Genomic DNA, 12,437 nt, shown 5'->3' with positions numbered 1-12,437 from the left:
CAGAGTGATTAATGGGGTCAATAAGAAGAGTAGGTCTGAGAGGTATCATAGGTCAGATTATGAAGAAATTTTGAGACTATTGTAAGATTTTGGCTTTTACTCTGGGTGTATTAGGGTTCTCTAGAAACAGAACCAACAGCATGTGTACACATACATAAAGAGATTCATTATAAGGAACTGGCTCATGTGATTACAGAGGTTGACAAGTTCCCAAGATCTGTGGTCAGCAAACTGGAGACCCAGGAGTGCTGATGGTGTGGTTCTAGTTTGAAGGTGTGCAGGCTTGAGACCTAGGTAGAGCTGTTGTTTCAAGTTCGAAGGGAGGAAAAAAACTGATATCCCAGCTGGAATGCATTCAGGCAGGAGGAGTTCCCTTACTCATGGGCGGGTCAGCCCTTTTCTTCTATTCGAGCCTTCAACTGATCGGATGAGGCCCACCCACATTCGGGAGAGCAATCTGCTTTACTCAGTCTACTGATTTAAATATCAATCTCATCCATGGGGTGTATATATATATATATATATATATATATATATATACAATGGAATGCTACTCGGCCATAAAAAAGAACAAAATTTTGCCATTTGTAGCAACATGGATGGACTTGGAGGGCATTATGCTAAGTGAAATAAGTCAGACAAAGAAAGACAAATACTGTATATCACTTATATGTGAAATCTAAAAAATAAAACAAACTAGTGAATATAACAAAAAAGAAGACGACTCACAGACATAGAGAACAAGCTAATGGTTACCATTGCGGGGGGATATAGAGGTGGGGGAGCGGGTTCGAGCCCTGGTCTGGGAAGATCCCACATGCCGTGGAGCAACTAAGCCCGTGCGCCACAACTACTGAGCCCGTGAGCCACAACTACTGAGCCTGCATGCCACAACTACTGAGGCCCGCACGCCTAGAGCCCGTGCTCCGCAACAAGAGAAGCCACCGCAATGAGAAGCCCGTGCACCACAACAAAGAGTAGCCCCCACTCAACGCAGCCAAAAAAAAAAAAAAAAAAGGGATGTATTGTGCGATATGGAAAATATAGCCAATATTTTGTAATAACTGTAAATGGAAAGTAACCTTTACAAATTGTATTAAAAATTTTTAATTTTTTCAATAAATAAAATAAAATGAAAATGTAAACAAACAAACAAAACCCAAACAAACAAAAATCAGTCTGATCCAAAAACACCTTCACAGAAACACCCAGAATGATGTTTGACCAAATGTCTGGGCACCTCGTGGCCCAGCCAAGTTGACACATAAAATGCGTCATCACACTGAGTGAGTTGTCATGATTTCAACAGTGATACTGATGTGTGTGTGTGGTTTTCTTCCACATCACCAAGCAATTAACTCAATTCTGACGCCACCTCCCTAAAGATAGCATCAGATCCCACAGGTTAAGGGCTGAGTCCCACAAAACTGCCTCAACTTCAGACACCAATTACAAGTCCAGGTTGTCACCTGTGCTTCTGATCCACTGGCTATAGATCAGAGGTTCCCATGATCTCCTCCTTGCGTTCCATTGATTTGCTAGAGCAACTCACAGAACCCAGAGAAACCAGTTGACTTACTATCTTACCAGTAATCTAGGTTACTAGATTATTACAAAGGATATTAAAGGATACAAATCAACAGCCAGGTGAAAAATGCGTAAGGCAAGTTATGCGGGAAGGGGCATGGAATTTCCACCCTCTCCTGGGTACACCATTCTCCCTGAATCTCCACCTGTTCACCAGCCTAGAATCTCTCCAAACCCCATGCTTTTGGATTTTTTGGAGACTTCACTACATAGTCATGATTGATTAAATCAGTGGCCATTGGTCATTGATTCAGCTTCTGGGGTCCTCTCTCTTCCCTAGAGGTCAAGGGCATGGGACTGAAAGTTCCAACTCTCTAATCACCTCTAGGGCTTCCCTGGCAACCAAGCCCCATCTTAAGTGCTTCTCAAAAGCGGCTTCATTAAAATAACACAAGACCCCTTTATCACTCTCATTTCTTAGGAAATCCCCAGGTTTTTAGGAGCTCTGTGCCAGAAACAGGGATGAAGACCGAACATACATATTTCTTATTATAAATCACAATGTCACAGGTGTGAAGGCAGTTCAGGGCTTGAGCAGAAAAGGGGCAGGCTCTGATTTACTTTCACCTGATCACTCTACTTGCTGTACTGAGCCTAGACTTCTGCGCCAGGGCTGTTGCAAATGCCTGGGACGTGAGATGGGGGTGGCCAGGTCAGACCAGGTGTAGTTGGTGAGAAGCAGACCAGAACCTGAACGCCAGAACCCTTTCAGAAGCAAAGGGTCTGTTGTCCAGGAAGATCTGGAGCTGAAGCACCCGTTATATATACCTTACCACAAATGACCTCCAATCCAGACCTCCCCTATCACTGGTTCTGCATACCAACCTCCTCCCCTAATTCATAAAACTTTGACCAAACCCAACTTGGGGAGACAGATTTGAGCTTTGCCTCCTGTCTCCTTGCTGGTCGACCACTCAGTAAAGCTTTTTCTTTTCTCAAAAGCCGGTGCCATCATATTGGCTTCTAGGTGCATCGAGCGGTGAGCACTTTGCTTGGTAACAGTTGCTGACGTGAAGCCACCATTGCCACAGAGGCAAAGACTTTAAGGGATTTTTTAAAAATATTTATTTATTTATTTTTGCTGCTCCGGGTCCTAGTTGCGGTCTGCGGGATCTTAGTTCCCTGACCAGGGATCGAACCCAGGCCCCCTGCATCGGGAGCATGGAGTCTTAACCACTGGACCACCAGGGACGTCCCTAAGGGATTTTTAAAGAGGATTGGGCGCTCTACTGGGAATGTGTGGAGTGAGAAATGCATATTTGACACACAAATGGAGAATCAACAGAATGTACTCATTCTATGAGTCTGGAGTTTAAGGAAAAGTTCTAGCTGGACACGCACACTTGGCCTGTCACCATGCAGACAGCATTTCAAGTCATGAGCCTGAGAGAGATCAGAGAGGGAGTGAGTTTAACTGGAAAAGATAAGGGAGTTCCCTGATGGCGTAGTGGGTAGGATTCCAGGCTTTCGCTGCTGTGGCCCAGGTTCGGGGAACTGAGATCCCACAAGCTACACTGCGCGACAAAAAAAAAAAAAAAAAAAAAAGGAAAAGAGATGGGGACCATCTCCAGGGGCTCTATGAGCTGCATATCAGACCCAGCTTCCTGCTGAAAATAACTAAAATTACAATTTCATTTTAAAATAAATAATCATCGTAACTGTTCTGAAAATCCTCGAAGCGCTGGCCGGAGAGAAGAATTTTCAGTCCGAAATCTAGGAGAGGGTGGAAATCCAGAGAGGGAACCCAAGTCACACATGCCCTGGGGGAATTCTGAACATGAAAAACTTGAATTTGGGCCTTCATGCACCTGAGGATCGAAGTCAGCCTAGACGTCAGGGAAGGGAAAAGCTTGGGACTCGTGGTCACACACAGCTTCTGCACGCTCTCAGGCTCTGTCTAGGGGGACGGAAACTAGAGCAGGGCCAGCCCTGCAGGTGGGCCTGCACTCCCCACTCCCCCCCACACACCCCCGGGGTTACCCAGTCATTAGTAGGGAGGGCAGAAGCATCTCTAGGCTGGAAGGTCAAGACCCTGCCCTTGAGACACTTGGTGACCAGGCATCTGGAACCTGGGACCATTTACTGAAGTGCTTGCACCTGAAGAAATGTCTCACTGAGCAATAAAATACAAAGAAACTACAAGGGACTAAAAATAACTGCATGCATGGGCAAGTGGGGCAAATTATGAACAACAAGATACAAAAAGACCAAAACCCAACTGCCACTTCTGAGGTGCGGGGAGCAAAAGCAGGGTCCTGCGCATGATCCCTGCACACGGCACCACCAAGGGGGTGGGCGGACCACCTGAGCTACACCTCAGGCCCGACCCACCGATCTGCCCCTACCCTCACCCCCTTTAAGGGACCAGCTCACTCCCCTAGAGAGTGAGCAAGGGCACCTTTCTGCAGCACAATAAAGCCCAATAAAGCCTTACCTGAATTTCTCATCTGGCCTCTCATCAATTTCTCTTTTTTCTTTTTAACGATCTTTATTTATTTATTTTGGCTGCGTTGGGTCTTCGTTGCTGCACGCGGGCTTTCTCTAGTTGCGGCGAGCGGGGGCTACTCTTTGTTGCCATGCGCGGGCTTCTCATTGCGGTGGCTTCTCTTGTTGCGGAGCATGAGCTCTAGGTGCACGGGCTTCAGTAGTTGTGGCACGTGGGCTCAGTAGTTGTGGCCTGCAGGCTCAGTAGTTGTGGCACACGGGCTTAGTTGCTCCACGGCACGTGGGATCTTCCTGGACTAGGGATCGAATCCATGTCCCCCGCTTGGCAGGCAGATTCTTAACCATTGAGCCACCAGGGAAGTCCCTCATCAATTTCTATTGATTAAAGGGTCTAAGGACCTGGGTCTACAACACCCTCGTATTACCTCATTCTCTCACCCCATGTTCTGATTCATCTATCAGGAATGGGAGCACAGACACAATCAGTGAGCGGGAAGGAAGCTGCATCTAGAAGCTGCAGCGCATGGACGGAAGGACTGGACGGAAGGATGCTGATTGAACAGAAAAGGAAGTTTCCCCATAGCGTTGTTTTTTTTTTTTTTGCGGTACGCGGGCCTCTCACTGTTGTGGCCTCTCCCGTCGCGGAGCACGGGCTCCGGACGCGCAGGCTCAGCGGCCATGGCTCACGGGCCCAGCCGCTCCGCGGCATGTGGGATACTCCCGGACCGGGGCACGAACCTGTGTCCCCCGCATCGGCACTGCGCCACCAGGGAAGCCGTCAGCAAAGCATTTTTAAAGGCCAGGTGAGTGAGGGGTGTCCCAGGGTGTGTGATCAGCTCGTGCACAATTCTCTAATTGGTTGATGGTGATCAATATTTAGGCGCCAGAAGCTCCGGGGGCTACACGCTCCTGATCATCAAGTAGTTAATTTCTCCCATTTGGTGGTGGTCTTTAGCAACCGAAAATCTCAGGAAATATACATGAGGTACTATTGTCAGCGTACTTCAGAGAGGAGCTACAGCAGGGGGTATGGGGGAGGGGTCTTTCCCAGGAAGGTCCCATAGGGTCCTGCTCGGTTGCAACATCTCTGGGGAAGGAAGAGGCTGGACTGGACATCCTCAGAGCTCAATACTTGGTGAGAGCCTGCCTGAGAACAAGGCCAGCAAAGCTACAGGGTTAATGATTCTTTTTTCTTTTTTTGGCTGCGCTGCATGGCATGCGGGATCTTAGTTTCCCCTCTCCCCCCACCCCCTCCCACTCCCACCCTTGCATGGAACTTAGATCCCTAACCAGGGATCAAACCCATGCCCCCTTCAGTGGAAGCACCGAGTCTTAACCACTGGACTGCCAGGGAAGTCCCAACAATTTCTTTTTAAAAAAGGAGTTTGGTGACACTGACCAAGTCCCGAAACCCTCAGTGGCCTCAGCCCCTGAAGCTGCCCCAAACCTCCCTGTGAGACTTGCTTTCAATTTCCCAGTTCACAGCCCTTCTGTGGACTCTTGGGAAACACGCTGACCTATGTTCATAGTTTTTAGCAACCCCTTCTCTGATGCCCATTAATACAAAATAAAAATGACCAAAACCTGCCATAGAAATAAACAAAGACCAATGTCTTAGTTCAGGCTGCCATAATGAAGTGCTGGGGGGCTTAAACAAAAGGAAGCTATTTCTCACAGTCCTGGAGGCTGGAAAGTCCAAGATCAAGGGGGAGGCTGATTCGGTTCCCTGGTGAGGAAGACCCATTTCCTGGCTTGCAGGTGGCCACCCTCTCACTGTGCCCTCCTGCAGCAGGAAGAGAGAGATTGAGAGAGCAAGCACCGCTCATTCTTCTGATTATAAGGACACTAATTTCGTCATGGGGGCTCTACCCTCATGGCCTCATTTAATCCTATTTACCTCCCGAAGGCCCTACCTCCAAATACCATCACTTCATGGGTTAGGGCTCCAACATACAGATTTGGGTGTGGAAACAAACATTCAGTCCAAAACAACCAACCAAAGGAGAACAAGCAGGGACTACTTAGAGCTTGCTGTTGTAACCGGAAGTGGGGTCTGGCTGCTCGCCCCTCAAAAGCCAATAAAGAGGCAAGGTTGGTGGAAAGGAAAGTTTGCTTTATTTTTGATGCTGGTGGGGAGGACACCTGTCCAAAGGCCGACTCCCTGCCTCTGACAATCAGGGAGTGAGAGCTTTTATATACAGAGGGAGGGGGCTACATGCAGAAACAGCGCTGTCAGCTCGGACAGTCATCTTGAAATTGGTCATCGGTGGTCTGACCGGCATCGTCTTAATTGTTTTAGGTAAAGTTAATCTTCAGTTCCAGGGTCGGTTTGTTCCCATTTCTCTGAGGCCAGTTCTCGGAATTGTGGCAGCTTAGGTCATGGCTACAGTCTAGTCATCATGTAGTTCACTTCTTCCACCTGGTGGGGCTTTCAGTATCTGTAAGAAAGCTCCCAGGATATGGCTCAGAATGTTACCTGTAGCCCTTCAGGAGGAACTAAAGGTCCTTGGCTGTACTTAATGACTAAACTATTATTATTTGGTCTCCTTTGACTGTCTTCCTTTGTTCCTGCATTTTCTCACTTCTCTGAATAAACTTATTATTTGGCTAAAGTTCTTCCACAGACAACAGGCAGGTGGAGGACATGGCGGGCATAAACCATAGGGTCCTGCCTCATTTCAAGCAGGGGCTACTTACCCAGAGCTTGCTGTGACAAGGGAGTCGGCCACCAGCAAGTATGTTCTGGCGGACACTCAAAGGCAGACAGAGGAGTGGGGAAGATTCATAGAGGAGAAAAGAGAAGCCTTCAGGTGTGCTCTGATTGGGGCTGTGGACCTGGGACGCTGAGTAGAAGTGGCGCATGCTATGTGATCGGTTGGGGTACATATTTGGCTTGCTGTGATTATTTCTAAATTGGGAGCAGGGATAAAAACTAGGGAAGCTGCCATCAAGTCCTGTCCATTTGGGGCTGATACAGGGGTTGTTGTTTAGCTTCCTGAAAGGTTGCCAGAGATACGGTCTGAGTTTCTACAAGTCTGACTTGTTGATAGCAGGCCGGCCCCATGGGCTGGTTTCTGTAGATGATGGGTTGGTTTCCTGGACTTGGTGCTGCCCATTGTGCGTTAAGGTTCTATTCTGACCTATGGTCTGAGGTCATCCATTGGTATATTCAGACTCTCACAGTGTTGTAGAACATACTCCACATTCAAGAAGAGCGGCAACATCATCTCAGGGAAAGGACCTACACGCTTCTGTTTTCAAAACAAATCAGTTACCTTCTTGAATGTCTAAACAGAAGACGCAGGACTAATCTGGTAGTTGAGCTAAAGAACAGGCTAAAATTTCTCCGCCTGGGCTTCCCTGGTGGTGCAGTGGTGAAGAACCTGCCTGCCAATGTAGGGGACACATGTTCGAGCCCTGGTCCGGGAAGATCCCACGTGCCGCAGAGCAACTAAGCCTGTGCACCACAACTATCGAGCCTGCACTCTAGAGGCTGCAAGACACAACTACTGAGCCCGTGTGCCACAACTACTGAAGCCCGTGCGGCTAGAGCCCGTGCTCCGCAACAAGAGAAGCCACCACAATAAGCCCACGCACTGCAACAAAGAGTAGCCCCTGCTCACCGCAACTAGAGAAAAGCCTGCACGCAGCAATGAAGACCCAACACAGCCAAAAATAAATAAATATATATATATTTTTTTGCGGTACGCGGGCCTCTCACTGTTGTGGCTTCTCCCGTTGCGCAGGCTCAGCGGCCATGGCTCACGGGCCCAGCCGCTCCGTGGCATGTGGGATCTTCCTGGACCGGGGCACAAACCCGTGTCCCCTGCATCGGCAGGCGGACTCTCAACCACTGCGCCACTAGGGAAGCCCTAAATAAATAAATTTAAAAAAATTTCTCTGCCTAATTAAATTATGTGAAGCCTAAGATTATGGCTTAGGGAAAAAAGGCTGGGCAGCATTGATCTCAGTGGCAATGGATGGTGGGGAGAGGAGCTCATCTTCTTTCACGAGAGATGAGGTCCCAGCAGCATGGTGACAGGAGACTCACAGCTGGTATGGGGCTTCATGGCGTGGAGATGGACAGTGGGGATTAATATCCCATTTAAGTTGCTTCCTTTTTTGTGGGGTCATTCCCTGCTGCAGTCCCCAAACTTTAAGTACGTTACACATAATCCCATTGGATTCATAGTGCTGGAGAATGCAAGAAAGAAGTTCCCATATTGGGAGAAAGGACATGGCTGCAGATGGTAATTAGAAGAATGACGTCATCCATAGAAATCCTCTCAAATAAGATGCAGGGCTCGCAGTCTTGCATTTCCTGTACTTTTTTGGCATGGGAACTTCAGTTATATTCTCCCGATATTAAAATCCTGGAGGGGGGCTTCCCTGGTGGCGCAGTGGTTGAGAGTCCGCCTGCCGATGCAGGGGACACGGGTTCGTGCCCCGGTCCGGGAAGATCCCACGTGCCGCGGAGCGGCTGGGCCCGTGAGCCATGGCCGCTGAGCCTGCACGTCCGGAGCCTGTGCTCCGCAACGGGAGAGGCCACAACAGTGAGAGGCCCGCGTACCGCAAAAAAAAAAAAAAAAAAAAAATTATAAATAAATAAATAAATAATAAAATCCTGGAGGGCTGCAAGATTTGGAGGACCTCGTTTCGTACCATGCATGATGTTAAAATCCCTGAGGATATCGATCTGTAATACGACAATTTGGACATAATTGAAGGAGGACAGAAGGAGAACCAAGAACAAAGGCGTAAGCACTGTCTGAGGACATGGCATGATGTAGTGAAGTTAAAGAGTGGGGAGGAAATTATGCAGGGCTCCATTTAGCAAGGATGTCAACCATGGGAAAGATGACATCCACACTTGAGCAGCAGTGACTCCAGGGCTGAGGAAAAAACGGGGCACCTCTGAAGACCTGGCTCTGAGTTGGCTTCTGGTGAACAGTCAAGGTCTATCTCATATTTGTGTTTCATTTGGCTGAAACAGTTTGGAAATATTCTAACTAAAAAACGTAGAATATTTAAACATTGGGAAATATCTCACCATAACATGAAAGCCTTCTTGAAAAAATCGGAAGGTCTGATATTCTCACAGAGTAGCCGTCAGCCGAGGCTGAACAATAAATGATCTCCTTTACTTTGCTATACTCCCCAGCATGCACTATTGCATCCCTCCACTAAAGCCAAATCCAGGTACCATTTGTCAGAACACGTGCCCAGTTGTCTTCCTTACACTAGTCTACTTCACTCATTTACCATAGCTGTCTTGTCCACGTAGAGATTTGATCTGGGAGGCCCTGAACCTACCAAACAAAAATCCCACAAGCTGTAAGGTGTCTCTAACTGGACTTAGCCAAGGTCAAGCGCTCCTTGAGAAAGGGGAAGAAACCAAAGTTCAAGGGCTCCCCCTGCTGGATTTGAGGAACTTAACATTTTTAACATATTTCAGAGGTTAAGTTTAGGGAAACCATGTTCCCAACGTGCAGATGTGATAGGCCCAGCCTCCAACAAAAATATGACACACACGCAGAAAGAGAACAAAAATGACACAGCAAGAGGGCTTCGGTTTCATTCCTAACATTAAAATTTTTTGGAAGTTGTCCATCTCATTCTTACAATGAGAAAAATGTGAACAAACTGGGAATCAATGATTTTTCTCAGACCCATCAGAGAACTGAGATCACAGAGCAAGCCACCACCCTAAAATCTAGAGAGACTGGAAAATCCAGAAAGTTACAACTGAGATCTTTCTCTTCACTTTCTGCTCAGCTTTGCTGTGAACCTAAAACTGCTGTAAAAAACTGTCTATTGGGCTTCCCTGGTGGTGCAGTGGTTGAGAGTCCGCCTGCCGATGCAGGGGACACGGGTTCGTGCCCCGGTCCGGGAAGATCCCACATGCCGCGGAGCAGCTGGGCCCGTGAGCCATGGCTGCTGGGCCTGCGCGTCCGGAGGCTGTGCTCCGCAAAGGGAGAGGCCACAACAGTGAGAGGCCCGTGTACCACAAAAAAACAACAACAACAACAAAAAACAAAAAACTGTCTATTATAACACCACCACTACTACAGTCTAAAGAGACAAACCAAGCATCTGAACAAGACCCTGAAATGACCCAGATGTTGAAATTATCACACAGGGAATTTAAAATAGCCATGATTGCTATGTTAAAAGTTCTAAAAGAAAAAAAAACTAGACAGCATGCAAAAACAGATGGTAATGCAGCAGAGAGATGGAAGCTCTCAGATAGAATCAAAATGAAATGCTAGGAATCAAAAACACCATTAACAGAAATGAAGAATTCCTGGTCTGTCTGACTGACAGCAAACTAACGCCTCCCCTGCAACACTGAGATGTGGGTCCAGGAGAGAAAATCCCTCAGCTCGTCGGGTCCTGGGTTGGGGAAGTATTGACTTTTATAAAATATTGAATATTCTAATTCATGAGCACGCTATATCTCTTATTTAGGGTTTCTTTAATTTCTCTCAGCAACATTTTCCAGTCTTCAGAGTAACAGTCTTGAAACTATTTGTTAGTTTTACTTTTAGATATATTGTGGATTTTCATTCTTTTTAAAAAGATATTGTATTTTTAATTTAATTTTCTGCTGTTGCTAATATGGATATAGAAGTTATTTCTGTGTATTGATTTTGGTTACAGCTACTCTGCTAAATTACCTACTAATTCCAATAGTTCGCTCGTATATTTTGTTTGTTTGTTTTTCTTTTTGGTTTTTGGCCACGGCACGCAGCTTGAGGGATCTTAGTTCCCTGACCAGACACTGAACCCGGGCCCATGGCCGTGAAAGCTCAGAGTGCTAACCACTGGACCGCCAGGGAGTTCCCTCACTTGCGTATTTTGTGTTTTCTCTGTACACTGTCTTGCCATTGGAAACAATGATGTTTTGCTTCTCTCTTTCCAATCACTATGCCTTTTATTCCTTTTCCTGTTTCATTGCACCCTCTAGTAATTTCATTACAATGTTGAATAGAAGTGGTTGGAATAGACATCCTTGTCTTTTTCTTGACCTTAGAGTAAACGTGTTCAGTATTTCACTACTTAATATAACTGAAAGCCCATGTTACGTAAGTACAGTGAATCCAGGGCTACTCACCAAAAAAAAAAAAAAAAAAAAAAAATAAATCTAGATCATAGTTTGTATTTAGTTTACATACACGTTTTAAAAACTGTTTTAATTCATCAGTCACCGTTTAACACTTGGAGATATCTCGCAACAGTCTGAATGGCTAACGTCTCTTGAAAAATTTAAATATCCGGCATTCCCATGCTACAGAAATCAGCTGGGGCTGAGCGGGAGCTGCCCCGTTTTATTTTGCTGCATTCTCCCCTGCTGTGGACTCCCCTGCACGGAGGCCAGAGTTCAGGTACCATTTGTCAGTATACTTGTCCTGTTGTTTTTCTAACCCCAGGCCTCCTGCACTCACTTTTTTAATATATATTTTTAAAATTATTTATTTTCTTTATTTTTTTCCCACTGCGTCTGGTCTTCGTTGCGGCCCGCGGGCTTCTCTCTAGTTGTGGCTTTTGGGTTTTCTCTCTCTAGTTGTGGTGCCCGGGCCCCAGAGCTCATGGGCTCTGCAGTTTTTGCGGCACGCAGGCACGCGGGCTCGCGGACTCTCTCGTTGAAGGCGTGTGAGCTCAGTAGATGTAGTGCGCGGGCTTAGTTTCCCCGTGGCATGTGGGATCTTCGTTCCCTGACCAGGGATCGAACCAGCATCCCCAGCACTGGAAGGCGGATTCTTTACCGCTGGACCACGAAGGAAGTCCCTGCACTCACTTTTATACCTGTTTTTCTACTGTAGGGACTTAATTTTGTATCTCCTGGGAAAATAGATGCACTGACCCATGAAACAAAAGTTCCTCCAGCCAGAGGCTTACTCTCTAACTTCATTCCTCAAGAGTGGATTTGCTCAAGCTGAGGTAGGAAAACAATCAAAGTCTAAGACCGCCCCCTGCTGGGCAAGGCTCACTCAGCAAGCTTGACTGGTAAATTCAAGGAGAGACCAAGATCTCCAATTTCTTCCAAAACACTTTTGACAAAATTCTTTAGAAATTTATTTTATTGAGGTATAGTTGATTTACAATGTTGTGTTAATTTCTACTGTACAGCAAAGTGATTCAGTTATACATATATATACATTCTGTTTCCTATTCTTTTCCATTATGGTTTATTACAGGATACTGAATATAATTCCCTGTGCTATACAGTAGGACCTTGTTGGTTATCCATTCTGTACATAAGAGTTTGCATCTGCTACTCCCAAACTCCCGATTCATCTTTCCCCCACCCTCTCTCCACCTTTTACAAATAATAAAATATAAAAGGAATATAGCATGAAAAAATTAGAGAGTATTTTAATCGATTAACTGTATCAAACAAAAAA

Source organism: Phocoena sinus, chromosome 19 (genome assembly GCF_008692025.1).
Source record: "Phocoena sinus isolate mPhoSin1 chromosome 19, mPhoSin1.pri, whole genome shotgun sequence".
NCBI lineage: Eukaryota > Metazoa > Chordata > Mammalia > Artiodactyla > Phocoenidae > Phocoena > Phocoena sinus.
This window is presented reverse-complemented; position numbering follows the sequence as displayed.